The sequence below is a fragment of the Anabrus simplex genome, chromosome 1 (assembly GCF_040414725.1).
Source record: "Anabrus simplex isolate iqAnaSimp1 chromosome 1, ASM4041472v1, whole genome shotgun sequence".
NCBI classification, from domain to species: Eukaryota; Metazoa; Arthropoda; class Insecta; order Orthoptera; family Tettigoniidae; genus Anabrus; species Anabrus simplex.
In genome coordinates, this window is record NC_090265.1 from 1,148,572,792 (window position 1) to 1,148,578,791 (window position 6,000).

The 6,000-nt window shown below is 41.1% G+C and overlaps 1 protein-coding gene across 5 annotated transcripts in view; it reads left to right on the forward strand.

Moving 5' to 3' along the window:
- Sardh (Sarcosine dehydrogenase) overlaps positions 1-6,000 on the forward strand; it is a 282,041-nt gene that overhangs the window by 175,685 nt on the left and 100,356 nt on the right. The window lies entirely within an intron of this gene.

Here is a 6,000-nt window from a genome sequence, read left to right on the forward strand (position 1 = left end):
TAGAGAAAATGAGGTTTCTTTGTTACTTCCAGGATCCCACTGCTGTGCTTTAGGGAAGGGAAGGGAAGGGAAGGGAAGGGAAGGGGAGTATATGATAGACGGAGACAGAGATAATGTTCAACGTGAATGCACAAGTTTCCTCGTTCAATTCACGAAGGATTACCCTTTTCTCTTACAGGCAATATCCACAGTTTGTTTATATTTACTTGCACAGTACAAGAACACACAGTTAAAGACACACTTGTCCATCAAGGAATGCACCTGATCATTTCTCCTCTCATCTGCTGGTCTTAATAACGTTGTGTATTCTTTTGCTCCTAACATTGTAAATGGAATGAAATACTGACCAAATATGCCCAGGGTTTTGATTAGATTAAATGTTCATTATATGCCCCCTCACCATCCCCCCGTCTACTTTGATGCACAGTTTACAACTGTGTATTAGTGACATTTGGACTCTGTTCAGGATGGGTGGTGTGGCAAGAAATTTTTCACAAACGAACTGGAAAGCAGCCTGGATTCTTGGTTTGCGTACTTTACAGTCTTTACGTAACCCACACAAGAAAAAGTGCATGGGAGTTAAATCGGCCAAGTGCGGAGGCAATTTAACTGGCCCAATATGGTCTACCGATCTCCTTGGATAATGATCATTTGAATGCTGTGTGATACGGCGAGTGAAATTTTATGGAGCGTCATCATGTCACAGCCACTTTTGCTGTCGAATACCCAGAGGAATATCTTGCAATAATCCAGTCAGTGATTCAATAAAGAACAGTAGTATTCTTCACTGTTCAGGTGAGAAGGAAGGACATACGGCCCAAGTAAATAGTCACCAACAATGCCGGTTCAAAATATTGACACTAAACCAATGCTGAAATATGCACACTGCTATTACATGAGGGGCTTTGTCCACCCTAAAATGTTGATTTCTGGAGTTTGCCATGCCCTCTGTCATAAATATAGCTTCACCCATGAAAGGAGGCAATGACAAGAAATGTGGAACATTCCTATGGCTGTTTAAGACTCACCTTTCAAATGTGAGGAATTGTGGGTAATCCAGCAGTGTTAGTTCTTGCACGAATTAATATCGGTAATTGATGGTTGTAATGGCATGACAATTAATTATTAACAACAGTAAGGCAAGCACAGCAATAAATAACTCACTGTGATGTTTCTTTTTTAATTTTGTGTGTCTATTCCTAGCCTGGTGCAGCTCTTGTAAGCCAGACCTTCCAGCGAGGGTGGGTGGCATCTGCCATGTATGGGAACCGAGTGTTTTTGTAGTGGAGGATAATGCTGTGTGTGGTGTGTGAGTTGGAGGGATGTTGGGGACAGTACAAATACCCAGTCCCCAAGCCAGGGAAAATAACCATTAAGGTTAAAATCTCCATCACATTCAGAATCGAATCCAGGGCCCTCCAAAACGAAGGCGACTATGCTGACCATTCATCCAAGGAGCCAGGCTGTGATGATCAGTGGCGAAACTACTTGGAGTCATTTGAGGCAATGCCTACCCTATGAAATACGATTAAACATAAATATCATAACAAATTTATCTGCTGTTGTTATTGTGTTAAATCAACAATAATTTCTTTTATATGTGCTACATGATGACAGCAGATGATGTGCTTCGCTGATCGCCCCGCTAGATGGCGACAGCAGACCACTTGTTCTGACTGGGAGGCAGTCTGTAAGTTGTCTCACCCAGGATTTTTTGTTTTGTTTCCCTTCAGTCAGCTTGACGACTGGCGCGGGGTGGTGGAGGGAAGATAGGTTTACCGCCCGCACTCCTCTCTCCACAAGGTCTAGACCCCAGAGAGGCAAGCCTCCTGTGTTATTTGAGAGTGTAGTAATTCCCAGCGCGAAGGTGACAATGAAGTAGCGGTACCCTATTGTTACGTGTGTGCTTTTCTTTGGAATTAGTGGGAAATCCGTGCATTAGGTTATTGGCTTTATTTGTAACAATTCAGACATGCGTAAAACGAGACTGACATCATCCGGTTGAAAATCGCGTTGAAATGTTATGTGATGTAGGCCCCTTCAGGAGCGTAACGAGTCTTTTGAACTCTTTAAAACGTAAACCGTTCTCATCTTGGACTTACAAAGAGAAGTGTGAATCCAAATACAAAAGATGTGTGCCTAATCTGGTTATTAAATTATTAATTATTTTGCCGTTAAAGTAGCGAGAAAATTTCAGTTTTCTTGGTATACACGATATTCGTGGTTAACAGCCTGTTCCGAAACCAAGAACCTTTTTCGTTACACGTGTGTTTTGTTTGGTGGTGACACCTTAATTATGCAAATGGAAATACGGTTTGGCGATTTTGAAAGCATGTGGTTTGTTGAGTTGTTAGATCCAAATCAGTTCATAGTTTACAAAGAAAGCTTCCCTGCTATTAAACTGAGCAGTCTTATGAACATTTATCCCTTTTTAATAGGGAAAGATTGGAAAATGAATTGATTAACATTTATTCCGATATAGAAAAACATTTGTCCCCTCAAAAAAAACATTATATTGTCCTCAATGAACTTGAACCAGTGTATGAGGAAGTATCGAATTGATTCATTTAATATTCACATTTCCTGTACCGGGCAAGTTGGCCATGCGGTTAGGCGCGCGCGGCTGTGAGCTTGCATCCGGGAGATAGTGGGTTCGAATCCCAATGTCGGCAGCCCTGAAGATGGTTTTCCGTGGTTTCCCATTTTCACACCAGGCAAATGCTGGGGCTGTACCTTAATTAAGGCCATGGCTGCTTCCTTCCAACTCCTAGGCCTTTCCTATCCCATCGTCTCCATAAGACCTATCTGTGTCGGTGCGACGTAAAGCCGCTAGCAAAAAAACATTTCCTGTGGACACGGCTTCCTCTGTAAGGAGTATGATCACTCTGAAGAGGATAAAAACAATTCTGCGTAATTCAATGAACATTGAAAGACTCAGCAGTCTTAGTACCATTTCTATCAAGAAAATGTTTGTGAAGGAATTGATTAGTGATCAAGTATTGAAGGACCGTGTGATTGACCATTGTACAACCAAGAAAACTCGACTTATGGAACTCCTCAAAAAGAAACTTTAAGGTAAGATTTCCTGCCTACCCATTAATTAACTAATAGCTTCGCCACTGGTGATGATGTAAATTAGCATTACTGAAGAGAGGATACTCACCAAGGATAACACTGTCCTGCGATGGTTTTCTCAAAAATCCTATATTACGTTTATTTCATCACATGCACTAATGCACTTCTTACGTTGTTAGGAAGAGCATTGCTTCAATTTAGATTTCCATATTTTGTTTATTATTTTATTATTTTATTAATTCAACGTCCTCCAGCCATCTTGTAGTCCTGCATTATCATGCTGAGAGTGTAGAGCCGGCAACTATAGACAACATAGCCAGCAACGCATGGTTTTGGCTGCGTGGCGTCATTCTCTCATTGTGCTTCATCCATGACAGTCTGAGTTGTGTTTTGCTTGCTAGTGAAAAAAGATTTTTGTCTTCATAAGCGTTCTCTATGTGAGTGATGTATGTATGTTCAGTCCGTCAGCGCTAATGCTGGTGGGATCCTCAACAGCTCTGCCATCAGCTGTCATAGATGGCCTAGGCATCACTGAAGAGGCGTACTAGGGAAATGAGGAGTGAGGTAGTTTCCCGTTGCTTTCCTCACCGAGCCAGAGTTGCGATTACAAATCAGTCTGCCAAGCCCACTGAAATACATACACCAATCGACCCTATGAGCAGCATTTTCACACCATTCATAGCAGGGACTGGCTGCATAAGGATTGGCATTACTAGCATCGCTCACACCTCAGTCACTTTCATATTGTCAAAGCCAAGGACAAGACAGAGACAGATCTATGAAAATAACAAAATTTCTCTAGCCTATACCAGAAGACACAGTGCACTGTAAACACTAGGTCCTGCCAGCAAAGGCAAGTGAGTGGTGTACTGTGTTAATATTTTTATTGAACTTACATCTATCAACATGCCACGACATGGCTGCAAGAACAATCCAGATACATTCTTTTATGTGTGTGGAAGTTTTGTGCCGATGAGACAGCAGTGCAATATAACCGAGTTTGTGAGAAAGACCTACTATGCCTACTTTGGCTTGAAACTTGGAGACCAAGACAAGCCGTGGGCACCACATAAGGCTTGTAGAACCTGTATATACCAGTTACGGTAATGGGTGAATGGTAAGCGAACTGTGTTACCACTTGGAATTCCAATGGTGTGGCGAGAACTCCCAGACCACAGTACTCACTGCTACTTCTGTTTTGTGAATGTGAAATGATTTAACAGCAGCAACAAAGGTAACATTGTGTATCCAAGCAATATTCAATCTGCAATTTTACCTGTTCTTCATGGCGCTGATACACCAATACCGCAGCATGCAGAACATTTACAGGATTGTCCCTCTTCTGAATCTGATGCAGAAATGGCGGGCACTAATTCTGACTGTGATTTTCCCCTGAATGTGTTGAAAAAGAACCAAGACTGTTCGAGCAAAGTGCATTAAATGACTTTGTTTGAAACCTTGGCCTTACGAAGGAATCTGCCGAGTTACTCAGGTCTAGACTTCATGAAAGGAACATGTTGGCACCAAGGACGACGTACTATTGATACAGATATCGCGAATTAGAATTTACACCCTTCTTTTCTGAAGAGGAAGCCTTGGTTTACTGCTACAACATTCCGGAGGTTATCTTAAAACTAGGAGCACCACAGTATGACCCTGTTGACTAGAGACTTTTCATCGACACCTCCAAGTATAGTTTGAAGTGTGTCCTTCTTCACAATGAAAACAAACTTGGATCCATTCCCGTTGCTCATTCAGCTATTATGCGAGAAGCATATGGAAATCTCGAAATGCTGTTGTGTTAACTGAATTACCAGGAACATAAGTGGCAAGTGTGTGGTGATTTCAAAGTGATAGGTATTCTTTTATGTTTACAAGGAGGTTACACAAAGCATCCCTGCTTTCTGTGTGAGTGGGACAGTCGAGTAAGGTTATATCACTGTACTCAAAAAGAATGGCCATGTAGACAGTGGATTGTAGGGTCTAAAAACATAAGACAAGAAACTCTTGTTCACAAGAGCAAAATACTGTTACCTCTGTTTCATATCAAACTAGAGCTTATGAAGCAATTCGTTAAGGCCCGAAACAATGAAGGTGGTTGCTTTCAGTACCTGTGTCATCGATTCCCAGGCATCAGTAATTCCAAAATCAAGGAGGGTATATTTACTGGTCCAGATATCAGAAAACTTCTTTCTGATGCTAATTTTGAAGATGTTATGTGTGCTGCAGAGCGATCGGCATGGACAGCATTCCAGAATGTGGTCAAAAACTTTCTTGGAAACACAAAGGATTCAGACTACAAAAAATGGTGGGTAGATTGCTCATTTCTTTTCATGATTTAGGCTGCAAAATGAGCTTAAAAGTGCACATGTTACATTTACATCTAGACTATTTCCCTGAGAACCTAGAAATGCTGAGCGAAGAGCAAGGAGAAATATTCCTACACGATCTACAGGAAATGGAACGCAGATATCAAGGGAAATGGAACAAAAACATGCTAGCAGATTACTGCTGGTTACTAAAGGAGAAGGTCCAACTACTACTCACACACGAAAAGCAAGGCGAAGGCGTTTCTTATACTAAGGTAGGACATTATAAAATTAAAACCGTAGACTTACCATTCTCAGTACATTATGAGGCTTAATGTGTGGTAAATTTTGGTCATTTGGCTGTGGTTTTCTACAGATCTGTTAACACAATACACTACATATTTTTATATTATGTTCATAAGTATACCAGTGTAAGACAGGAGTGTTCAGACGGGTGAAAATAATAAGAAAGAAGCGTTCTTTACATGTGATAATAGTAATCTTCCATGTGCGCATGCTGCATATTTTTCACATTTTCATTTTGAATTTGCACAAAAATCTGATGTGATAGGGGAAAACTGACTTCAGTTCCGGAATCAGCACACCCAAAATATAA